The following is a 12,562-nucleotide window of genomic DNA, read 5'->3' as shown; positions in this document are numbered from 1 at the left end:
GTACAATTAACAGGAAAGTAAAAATTTCATGCTATAAACTAGAGATCATATTCTGGGCATCCTTGTGATTTGTTGTGCTTCTTCAGGCTTACTTAGCACTGTGTGCACACACAGCAGGGCTCGGCGGCCCAGCCGCTCCCTGCTCCCTCTTCTGTCTTCCCTCAGGGATAGTGGCCTCCACTGTCACCTTCAGACCCAACTTGGGTTCTTCCTGAGGATTCCTGGCCCCCAGACCCACAGCAGCCTCTGGGGAGGCCCAGGGTTCCCGACCCTCAACCCTCTCAGTTTAGGATCAGACACATCATTTACACAGAAGCAGTTGGAGTTGTTTTAAACAGCCACTTCACATCTCTCTATTCCTCTTTTCAATCACAACCACGTGACCTGAAGGAGCAGAAAGTAGAGAGAGACCTGCAATGAGCCTGGACAGCCCCCACCTGTGCCCCACATGGGTTCTCAATCTGGAGTCCACATCAAACAAGAGGGAGAGGGAGGAACCCTCAGTGCCATCCCGTGTCCTCCACACTGTTGTCGTGAACAATTCTGGCTGACCCCCTAAAGTTATGAGATGATTCCGTTTCATTGTGGCTTATGAATAATGAGAACAAATAACATTCACTTGCAGTGGTGTCAGGCACGCTGCCTCCATCGTCTCTTTTAATCAAAAACCTTACGATAGTGGCACAGCTGCTAATTCCCACTGGCTAAAAATGAAAAATAAAATGAAGCAAAAACCAGGTTACAAAAGCAGCCCAGGCCACATGGCTTGTAGGAGGCAGAACCCGGTTGGAGTTCAGATTCTCATTGGCTTTCCCGCTCCCATCTAGCCTCTCTGTGATGTGATGGAGTGGGGGGAGGGGAGTTTTACAGGTGCAGCCTGTGCGGTCTGAGAGCCTGTGTTCAAATGCCAGCCCTGTCCTTTCCCACTGAGTCACCTTCAACAGGCTACTCACCCTTTCTGTTCCTCCCTTTCCTCATCTATACGGTGTGACGATGATGATGATTACTCGTGCGGTTCTTGCGAACGCTGAATCAGAAATACACAGAATGCTGTCTGATACATGGTCGCTATCATCATGGGCTTTTCCTTTCTACCCTGATTTGCATTTTAAATTAAACACTATTTGACTGGATTTTCCCATTTTCTTCCTTACACACTATGCACACCAAATCTAACAAGTGAATTCCAAGTGTGTCATCCCAGTGAGTGCGTGTGGTCACTAATGCATCCTTGTACATTGGATCTGTTCACTCCTGGCAGCAAACGGCTGAAGCTGGAGATGAGGTGGGGAGTATAACAGGAACAGACTCAGGCTGAATGGGGGTCTCGGCCCTGGTCAATGTGCCATTGTACCCTGATCTTCCTCCTGTACATCTCTCTGGTAAAATGAGAGAGCTAGTGGCTGAGGTTACTCAGCTCCCATGTTCAAGGTAAAAGGCATCATGCAGGCTGAGGATCTGGCCTCTGCTCGCGGGGTTTCCTGACCTCGCCACAGTTGACGTTTGCAACCAAATCATTCTCTGTTGAGGGGACTGCCCTATGTGCTGTAGGTGGCTAAGCAGCATCCCTGACCCACACCCCCTAGACACTAGTGACAACCCTTCCCTCCTCATGTTGCCACAACCAAATGTATCTCCAGACATTGCCAGATGACCCCTGAGGCGTAAAATCTGGAGTGTTTTTTAGAGAACCACAGCTCCAGAAAGACCTTAGAAACCAATGTACTGTTGCTGCTTCCCACAAATAAATGAAATGATGTGGCAGGTTTGACCATCTTTAGCATGTTTGCCTCACACACACCTAATCTGATCTCTACCTGATCCCAGCCCCCTAACGCTGGCTACAGATGTCCACAAAAACTGATAGTGTGCAAGGGCATGAAATTAAGACCATCAGCCATGTCCCCAAAGCGAAGAGCAGAGAAGAAAAGGCAGCCATGAACTCTGGCCTGCTGGTGCAACAAAGGCTTGCCATCTCTGTTATCTACACAGTGGAGACAATCACTCTCCCTAATTTTACAGACTGATGACTGGGCTATAGAGTGGCCAGGTAATTCATCCAAGGTCACACAGCTGGGAAATGGCAGGGCTGCACTCAGTCCTAGTCTGGTTTTGAAGTCTCGATGCCTGACCGATAAGCTGTGCATTTTTCAAGAGAAGGCTTTCTAGAGAGGGTGTGACTTTGGTACTCTTGTCCTGTGAAATAAACTTAAAATGAGTTATCTTGGTCTCTAGTTATAGATGTCATAGGAAGTAGGACAATGATTTGGTAATCAAAGAGCCCTTAACTGTTTTAAAATTATTGTCAGTACATAGTGCTGTAATTCGGAGTCCTCCCAGTACCTGATTTTGAATAACTCATTTTCCTTCTCTTTTCCTAGTGGGGATCATCAGTATTTCTCTGATGACTTTAGAAATCTAGGAGGAAAGTAACCTACAAGACAAGATAATGATAGATTTCAAGGACCTATAGATAATACATTTAGTCAAAAGTTTCAGAAATCCCAATGCATATTTAGTTCCATTTTTCTATGTGTTATTTTCAAATCCTCTCTGGGAGGTCACTTCTCCATGCTTATTTGAACAACTTGAATTTCTCCCGAAATTTCTGGTAGTAGTCATTAAAGGCAGCCGGCAGGGCTGCTGTTCAGCAAGAGAAGTCATTGCACAGGTTATGAGAGTTGGGATACGTGTCTGCATGAGGTGTTAGAGGGACAGAGAACAGGAATCCCACATCCCCATCACAGACATGGATGGATACACTCCATCCACGTTTGCTCCCTGAAGCAGTAGTACTTCCAGGCTGACACTCTGATGACCATGTCTTCTAGGATGCCCATTGGGAGCCCATGCAAAGGATCACATTCTTCTTCTTGCTCTAGTTTATTTCGTTTATGTGTCCATGAAAGCTTTTACCAAAACTTAATTCCAGCTTTTCTGTTTATGAGTGTATTCTTTCAGAGACTCTGAGCAATTTGAGAGATGGCCCATATGTCACTTGCCTCTCCAAACACAGAAACTGACAGATTTTGGGCACCCAAGAAATGTTGGATGGATAGATGAATGGGCAAATGCATGGATGGACAGATAGATGAATGAATGAATGGATGAATGAGTCAGCAGGTGGACAGATGGACAAATTGATGGATAGATAGAAGGATGAGTGGAAATGAATAGATGGACAGGCAGGTAGTTGAATGAATGGATGGATAGATGGATGGATGAATGATGGAGGGAGGGAGGGAGGGATGGATGGATGGATGGATGGATGGATGGATGGATGGATAGATAGATGGACCAATGGATGAATGGAGCTTCACCAGTCCTGTGCTTATGGCTTGCTTACATGTAAAAACCCCAGTGGGTACAAGCGGAAGAGGCCACATTGCTCTCCTCTCACATACAACCACAGCAGGAAGCAAGTAACTGGGATTTCCACCCAAACTTGGTTCCCCTTAACTCCTGTGATCAGCTAAGAGTAAGAAGCTGTATGTGGGAGTATTAGAGCAGAGAGGAGCAGGCAACATGGAGCTGGTTCCAGTTCTGTCCAAAGGGTGCCAGGCTGGAAGTCATGTAGGTGTCCCTTGTGGGAAGCTGGATGAGTGTGCAAGGAAAAGCATGTGAGAAACACCACAGTCAAGGGACTTCTTACTGCCCATGAGCTGATTGGCTCATGCTTTAAATTGAATACCTGTGTGGAAAACAAATGTCTATGACTAAGAGGATTCATAGTCACGGGACTGATCATAAAGTCTGGTCCATTTCCCATTGGGTTACTTATAGGACATCAATCAAAAGACAGAAAGGATGCCCTCTTTTCCACTTTATCAGCTTAAATAGACTTTCTTAATGGAAAAACTCAACTCCTATTTTTCCTCTTCAAAAAAGGTAACTAGTGGGATAACAGAAGAGGTTTGGTAAATAACTTACAGTAGACTTCATTCAGTTCTAAGTCTCACCTATTTCAGTGACACTTCAGGAAACTGAGTGAGGGCACGGACTGTCCCGCTTATCCAGCCTTGTTCTCAGTACCGTTTCTCCATATCTTTCTATTTAGGGGGAAATCTCCTTCAGTGAAATATTTAGAGGTGATATGATGTATGTGTATGTGTTCCTTTTCCATTTCAAGGCTGCTGGCATCTGTCAAACAATCTGTAAGCGCTGGTGCTCCTGATCACCCCTGATCATTCCCCAAATGCCCCTCTGTACACAAATGCTTCTCAGCCAGGCTTGGCCCCCAGTCACTTAGAAGCACCCATCTGTGCCCATAGCCACATCCACATCTAAGACAGATTCCATCTGTGTTGAGGTTCATTCTCTGTTCCATTCAGGAATGTTCCTTAGTGGATCTTCCACCCAAATAATAACTTATTTTTTAAAAATATTTTCATGGACAGATAAAAGTGGTAGGTACTTTTAATGTACAGCCTTTTTAGATTTAACTTTTTAGGATTCCACATATAAATAAGACGATGCAGTGTTTGTCCTTCTGTGCCTGGCTTATTTTATTTAGTGTAATGTACTCCAAGTTCATCCATGTTGCTGCAAATGACAGGGTTTCTATCTTTTTTAAGGCTGAATAGTACTCCATTGTATATATGTTCATCACAGTTTCGTTATTCAATCATCTGTCAATGGACACTTTGGCTGATTCTATCTTGGCTATTATGAATAGTGCCACCATGAACATGACAGTGCAGGTATCTCTTCGACATACTGACTTCATTTCCTTTGGGTATATACCAAGAAATAAGATTTCTGTATCATAGGGTAGTTCTATTTTTAATTTTGGGGGAAACCTCCATACAGTTTTCTATAATGGCTGTACTATTTTACATTCCCACCAAGAGAGCTCCCTTTCTCTGCAACCTCACAAATACTTGTTATCTTTTGACCTTTTTTTTTTTTTTTTTGAGACGGAGTTTCACTCTTGTTGCCCAGGCTGGAGTGCAATGGCACGATCTTGGCTCACTGCAACCTCCGCCTCCTAGGTTCAAGCGATTCTCCTGCCTCCGCCTCTGGAGTACCTGGGATGACAGGTGTGCGCCACCATGCCCAGCTAATTTTGTATTTTTAGTAGAGACGCGGTCTCTCCATGTTGATCAGGCTGGTCTTGAACTCCCGACCTCAGGTGATCTGCCTGCCATGGCCTCCCAAAGTGCTGGGATTAAAGGCGTGAGCCACCGCACCTGGCCATCTCTTGACTTTTTGATAAAAGCTTTCCTAACAGGTGTGAGGTGATAGCTCACTGTGGTTTTAATTTGTATGATAAGGAGTGATGTTGAGTATTTTTTTATACTTATTGGCCATGTGTGTACCTTCTTCTGAGAAACGTTTTTTTCAAGTCCTCTGCCCAGTTTTTAAATCACGTTATTTGTTTTCTTTCTATTGAGTTGTTTGAGTTATTTGTAGTTTGGCAATTAATACCTTATCAAATGCTATGATTTGCCAGTATTCTTTCCCATTCTGTAGGCTGTGTCTTTATTCTGTCGAATGTTTCCTTTTCTGTGCAGAAGCTTTTTATTTTGAAACAATCCCACTTGTCTACTGTTGTTTTTGTTGCGTATGCTTTGAGATCATATTCAAAAAAATCTTTGCCCAGACCAATGGCAAGAAGCTTCTGCCCTTTGTTTTCTTCTGGTAGTTTTATAGTTTCAGGTTTTAGGTTTAAGTCTTTAATCCATTTTGAGCTGATTTTATGCCCTCTTCTCTTTGCAATTTTTTTACTTTTCTTTTCTTTGAGATTTTATCTCCTGGTTTCATTTCCCATGGGTCTATTTAGTCAATCTCCTTTTTCATTTATTTAGACCATATTTATTGATCTTGCCAGTTTAGTTTTTCCTCATTACTTTTCTCTTCTTCTCCGTGCTTGTCACTTTGAAATATCTTATACCAGTGGTTTTTTGTTTTTTGTTTTTTTTTTTTGAGACAGAGTCTCACTCTGTCGCCCAGGCTGGAGTGCAGTGGCGCGATCTTGGCTCACTGCAAGCTCCACCTCCCGGGTTCACGCCATTCTCCTGCCTCAGCCTCCGAGTAGCTGGGACTACAGGCACCCGCCACCGCTCCTGGCTAATTTTTTGTATTTTTAGTAGAGACAGGGTTTCACCGTGTTAGCCAGGATGGTCTCGATCTTCTGACCTTGTGACCTGCCCGCCTCAGCCTCCCAAAGTGCTGGGATTACAGACGAGAGCCACCGCGCCCGGCCTCACCAGTGGTTTTAACTGGAAGAAGGAGGCAGTGTGAGGAGGAAGGGGGTCATTTGGCACAGTCTGGAGACATTTCTAGTTGTCACAACTCAGGGGGTAGAGGGGACTGTACTAGCATCCAGTAGGCAGATGCCAAAGATGCTACCAAACAGCCCACAATGCACGGAACAGAAATGTGATCGTGACAAGGCTGACAAATGCAACCTCGTACTATGACCAGGATCGTGGTTGTAGAGATGTGTTTCTGTCCTTCTACTTTTGGTGTTTTACTTTCTGGAAAGTACCCCCCACCCCCCACCACCACCACCAACAACAGCAAAAAAAAATGGGAAAGCAATTGTGCAGGTCTTCAGAGCAGAACACAAGTACATGTCAAATAGGAGACAGAGGATCTGAAGGGCCTGAGAAGCTAAGGTGACCATAATCACTTGGGGATCTTCAAGGCCTTTCATGGTCCGGTATCTATGATGGGTAACTTAGCATGATAAAAGGGGATACTAATTGCTGTATCATTCGAAGGAGGAAGCTATCACCTTAAATCTACGGTATGAAGACTCTCTACGGATTTTGAGTGTCAGAGGAAAAGGAAGAAGACTGATAGAGCACAAGAGAACCCAGCCTAAAGAGTCAGGGCTGGAGACAGACCTACCATATCACAGGTTAAAGGTTGAGGAGAGGAGAGTAGAACTTGCCAGAGTCCTAGAAGCAGAGTTGGGGGCACCACTGAAGTGGTGAGGAGGGTGCCAGGTGACCAATAGAAATATGCCTGAAGCCCAAGAGGGAAGAAATTCCTACAGAGGTCAAAAGATCCCCTTAAGAGAAAAGCTAAGCACTAGGACCAGCAAGCTGGACCAGGAAGAGCAGTAGGCCTGTGACTGGGAAGGTAGTGAAGGTGCCTAAGGCAGGGAATGGCTAGGAACACTAGGAAGCATTTCTCCAAAAAGAAACCTCGCCAAGGGCTGGGGCCCTGTAGGTTGCCAGCACCAACTGTGTGCCAGGCTCTCTCAGGTGGTCTCCATTCCTACCCCACTCACCTGCCCAATGCCTTAGAAGCCAACATTGTTATGCTGGTTCTGTTAATGAAAACAATGAGGCTCAGGCTCAGAGTTTAGATAACAAAAATTCTGAAGCTCAGAAAGGCTAAGCAAGAAAACCAAGGTGACGTGGCCAATGATGCTAGCTGTGTCAGGATCAGAACTGAGGTGTATTGATTGCTTTCCACTAAACCATGTTAAGCTAACTTACTAGTATACTACCGTTCTTTCAATCTGCTTCATTATATGTAATACACTTGAAATTTCCTTTAACTTGAGCTGAGAGTTGGGCGTTTGAGTTGACAACCCATCAGGCAGAAAGGAAGAAGGGAAGCCAGCCAGAGCGGAGAGAAGCCACCAAGAGCTCCATCACTAGGCAGTGAGAGTGAAGGGCAAGCATCCATTGTCTGGTTCATAGGTTTGGTGACCTCAATTTCAAGTGAAAAATTAACTATATTAAACAAAAAGGAACATCCTCTCCAATTCACACTGCAGACAGACGAGCGGGGGGTCTACGTTCCCTTTTTCCCACTTCCTCTGTGTCTTTGATGACCGTATAACCAGATTCTCATGACACTCTCACCACTACCCCATTTCCCTTCCCAGCTTCTTCTGATTCTAGACCCACAGAGAGTGTCCCTGCTTAATAACACTCTGTAAAACATGTTGGTGATAGATAAGCCATCAGTAAATTTACTGAATGATCCATGTGGACGTGACACTGTGTTAGAAAGCAGTCTTGACCATAAAGATTATATAGCATGAAATGGTTTCAGAGAACTTACTGTCTGGTCAGGGAGGCAAAGCCTAAGCATGAGAAATATTCAGTCAACAAAATGAGAATCGAGTAGGCTATCATCAATACCACAGCAGTGGTGGACCAGGAAAGTAACTGCTTGCTGAATGGGAAGCCGTGATCTGAAGAGGGTTCGGAGAGGAAGATGGAAGTCATTTTATTCCAGGGCTGGGGAAGACAAAGGAGAAGAAATGAATGAGGCAGCCAGGTGGCTCCAGGAATGCTCAGGGGCAGTAAAGAAGTCACTGAGGCTCGCCTGTGAATAGCAAAATTGAAGTCAGGTCTTTGAATGCTGCAGTGAGAAGGCTGAACTTAAACCTGCAGACCAGGGGCTCCTAAACTTGGCAGTACATAAGAATCCTCACAGCGTTTGTTAAAATGTAGGTTCCTGGCACCCACCCTGAGAAACCATGATGAGTCAGGCAGAGAGGCCCAAGAATCTGCATCTTAATAGCCCTGTAGTCCCAGCCATACTTTGAGAACCTTTCTGTAACAGGAAGTCTTTGACTGGTCTTGATGAAGTCTCAATGAAATCTTCAGGAAACTTCAGGCCTAAGCAAAACTGAGCAGAACCTATTTTTACAGCTGACAACTAGCACTGCCTCTGGAGGGACCTCTGTGTTCTAGCTACTGTCTGGAGATTTTATTCACATACCATGGATTTCTTAGTCTCTCAGTTCTCAGATACTATTACTAATTAAACATGACTCAAAAACATACATTTTTAAATGTAGGCCACAAGATCTTAAAGCCAGTCTGAGATCACATTGGGTGTAGAATATTCAAATATGGGCTCCAGATTCTGTACCATTACACAAAACTATCCAACTTCTGAAAAATGTGGACACGTGTGAGTTGTACCTGCAAGTTGCAAATGTTTCATTGATAGGAAAGAACCTGTGGTCGGGCTGGGGTTTTTGTGTGTGTGTTTACATTTATTTGCCACATCTCACCCTTCCTCCCCCATCTCTTGGCTCAGAACCTAACCTAAACTCTCCTGAACCCCCAAGGCCACTCCCAGCTGGGATTTTTTTAATACCTTAACCATTTCAAACGTTCCTTCCCTTTGGAACCTAAAGGAATTTCATTTTCCATTTTCCATTAGCAAGGTGGCTCCTGTTAAACCAGGGCCTCAGGAATAAATACAGCTTGGTTTAAATATTTGCACATCTATTAGGTTTTACTCTAAAGCAGACTGTCTCGACGCCTTGCTATTCACAATGTGGTCTTTGGACTGGCAGCATCACCACCACCTGGGAACTTGTTAGAAGTGCAGACTCTTAGGCCCCAGCCCAGACCTGCTGAATCATCGTCCCCATTTGTTCAAGAGCCCCGTGATTTGCCTGATTTTCATACACATTAAAGTTTAAGGAGCCCTGTCCTAAATCTCCCGCCTCCAAGCTGTCCCCGAAATGTTGGCCTCTCTGCCTCAGAACACTTGCAGAGATGGGGCAGTGGAATCAGTTTCATGTAGGGGTAGGGTGCGGGCTTCACCCCCTCCCGTCGCCCCCTGCCCCTCCACCCTGCCCTTCTTGATGCTGTCCCAGCGGCTGCACCTGCAGAGTTTTCACTTCTCTGGGAAGCCTCTTGACACAGACCCCGGTCCTTGCCTCTAGGGTGGGGCCGCTCTACCTCTTTTCTTTCAAAGAGCCTGGGATGCTGACAGCCTCAGATGGAGGCATCCTGTTTGTCGAAAAATAAACCGGCAGTTAAAGCAGGGTTGCGAGAGCGAGAAAACCACAGGCCTGCGCGCCGCTGATAACGCGCGGGCAGGCAGCTTTTGCAGAAGTTCCGTCGCTGCGGCGCACTGCGCACCAGAGCTGCGCCACCGCCTCCCTTCCTGTCTGGGCCGCTCGCGTCCCCGCCGTTTCTGGCTGTTGCTTTCTGCGTCGCTCTTTCAGTTACTTCGCCCATTGCTTTTTCTAAAGGATCCCCTCGCTACTGCGCCATGAGGGATGGATCCACCAACAACTCCCCGGGCGGATGCGCGCAGACCATGGACCCATAGGGGGCCAAAATTTACGAGCTGTCATGAAAATGACACTGTTTAAGAGAAGTTGAAGTTGCTTTCTCTTCTGCAGTATGTAATGCTTTGACCTGGTTAAAAAATAAATAATTTTTTTTTTAAAAAAAAGAAGAAATACAGAAAGAATACATCCTCATGAGGCCTGTAATGCCCAAATGAAAAGGGAGCCCAAAGTCCAATACCCAGATTGCTTTTATTCTTGGAGCGACTTGACCTGGCCTGATTCTATGCGGTGAATAACTAATTATCAATCTTCCCCTTTTGAGGGGTATTAAAGACTCTTTCCCCATTTGCCTGTTATCAGATAAGCTAGGCAGATGAGAAGTCAGTGGGTAACCACAGGTACAACCACAATATTCACTGGAAACCAAAAGATTTGACCCCCCGAGGTAAAGAATATACTTGAAAATAAACCTAAAAATAGTTTTGCAGGAGCCGAAAAACTCAGCATTCCCGAATCAGTAATACAAACTTCTCTGAGCATTAAAAAGTACAAGCACTCCTAAAAAGGACATCTTGAGTCACAGAAAATGATGCCTATTGGGGTTGATTGAGTCCCTTTGGAAGAGACCCCTGTGCTATGGCGCACCAAAAAGTCTCCATCATTGTTGGGGCCTCTGCAGTTGTTCCAGCTACCCAGTGGTTTTTTTTTTTGGCGGGGGGGGTTATTCTTCATGTCCAAAAACATAGAGTAGAAACAGGTCATACTCATTCCTTAATCTTCCTGTGTTCATAATGAGTAAGCACCTAGATGAGTAAGAATCTACCGTATTTTTAAGAATTTGCAGAGAACCATACAATTTTCCCTTTTCTTCCCCTAGAAACGTCCTCAGGTTGGCTCAACTTTCCTATTGAGCAATTCCTCGCGGCAATCACTTGGCACACCTCTCATCTGAAAGGCTGTCTGCCCATTCCTGTGAGCTTTTCTTCCTCTGTCTCATGGCCTCACTCCTAATTATTCATGTTCTCCTGCTGAAGGCTCCTTGACCTAAATATAGAGAGACCCATCTATTTGGCTACTTATGTAGAGACCCTAATAATGAATAACGCAACTTTATGATGACATAAAGGAGTAAAAACTCAGGACAAAGAAAGTTTAATTCTTAGGGAAGGAGGAGAGGGCTGCCCAGGGATAGCATGTGCTGGGTGTTAATAGCCACGTGCATAGCCTGTTGGGGAAATTGGCTCTCTGTTGAATCTGGTGCAGGGCATGGGAACGTCTGGGGGAGGAGCGGATAGGATGCTGCTCAGGTTGAATAGGGCTGGACCGTGAGAGCTTTGAATGCACTCAAGAAGGAACTTTCTTCAGTGGACCAGGGCCAGGCCAGATTGATGAATGATCAATTCCTGTTATTTACCTTGAGGTCCTCATGGGGACATTTTAAATGGACTTCTTTCTCATTTATAAACTGTCATAAACAAATGACTAAAAGATGTCTAAGTGGTGACTAGAAAATAATAAACCTCATGTTAGCCATATATTTCAGAATTTACACATCTGTTATTGTAGCATCCTTCAAAGTCATCCCGTGGGAGGGAGAGGGAGCACCATTCTAACAGCACCATTATTACTTTAAACATCTTCGGATCTGCTTTTTTAAAGTGACTTTCAGAGTTAGTGTATTGGCTAAACAAGTAAATCCTCCTTACTTTTAAATCACACCTCATTTTTGAACAAGACAGGTGTTGTCAAGCTTCCTTGGTCACCTTATTTGTCAACAGTCTTGATCTTAAATGGCTTCTGGCTGCTTCTAAAAATCAGTCCCATCACTTATATTCCAGACACTGAGGTTATTCTAAAGCATATGCATCACTGTATGAATTCCAACTGGATGCTGAGAATTTCGTCATCACTAGAAAAGAGTGTCAAGCTGCAAAGTGACTAGGTTGGAAGAGGCAGTATTAACTACAACATCTTAGGTATGTGTTTAAAAAGTCATCTCCAACTTACAGTCACACCTAGTTAAAAAGAAGAAAAAGAAAAAAACCTGGTGCTATCATAATGTAGTACTTTCAGGGCAGGAACCTAACAATATAACTGATCCTCACTTTCTGAGAAGTTAAAAGGATAGGATGCAGAAAGTGAGTTAAAAGTCAGTGAAGTCCTTTGGAGAATGCCCGAAGATCTACTTTTACCACAGACATGCTCTGATGATTAATAGCACACGGATAAAGACGTTGTATTGTATTAGGGTATTGGTTAGGTTGCTATGATAGAGAGACTTCAAATTATCAGGGCTTAAACAAGATAGAAGTGTGTTTCTCTCTCTTGTAGAAGTCTCAGTAGATTGGCATGGCATCTTCACAAAGAACCATGTTTCTTCTACCCTGATGGGCTGCCTTCTGCAATGGCTGGCATTTATCTCATGGCTCAAAATGGCTGCTCCAGCCCTCAACATGACATCCACATTCCAGCCAGCGGCAAGAGAGAATATGGAAGGAGAAGATCTACTCCTTCCCTTGAAGAGCAGGATCTGAAATTTGCCCAGACACTCCTGCT

The 12,562-nt window shown here is 44.6% G+C and overlaps 1 protein-coding gene across 23 annotated transcripts in view; it reads left to right on the top strand.

Annotated features, from left to right (window-relative positions):
- LOC105472675 (RUNX family transcription factor 1) overlaps positions 1 to 12,562 on the top strand; it is a 1,100,727-nt gene that overhangs the window by 852,134 nt on the left and 236,031 nt on the right. The window contains exon 1 of one of the 23 annotated variants that reach the window (XM_071095686.1): positions 3,271 to 11,982. The exons of the other annotated variants lie outside the window; for them this stretch is intronic. The gene's annotated coding sequence lies outside the window, so the exon portion shown is untranslated. Of the gene's footprint in view, positions 1 to 3,270; positions 11,983 to 12,562 lie in introns of those variants that run through there. 23 annotated transcript variants of the gene reach the window in all.

The sequence above is a fragment of the Macaca nemestrina genome, chromosome 4, assembly GCF_043159975.1.
Source record: "Macaca nemestrina isolate mMacNem1 chromosome 4, mMacNem.hap1, whole genome shotgun sequence".
Classification (NCBI taxonomy): domain Eukaryota; kingdom Metazoa; phylum Chordata; class Mammalia; order Primates; family Cercopithecidae; genus Macaca; species Macaca nemestrina.
Note: the sequence above shows the minus strand (reverse complement) of the source record. Positions and strands in the feature narration are given on the sequence as shown.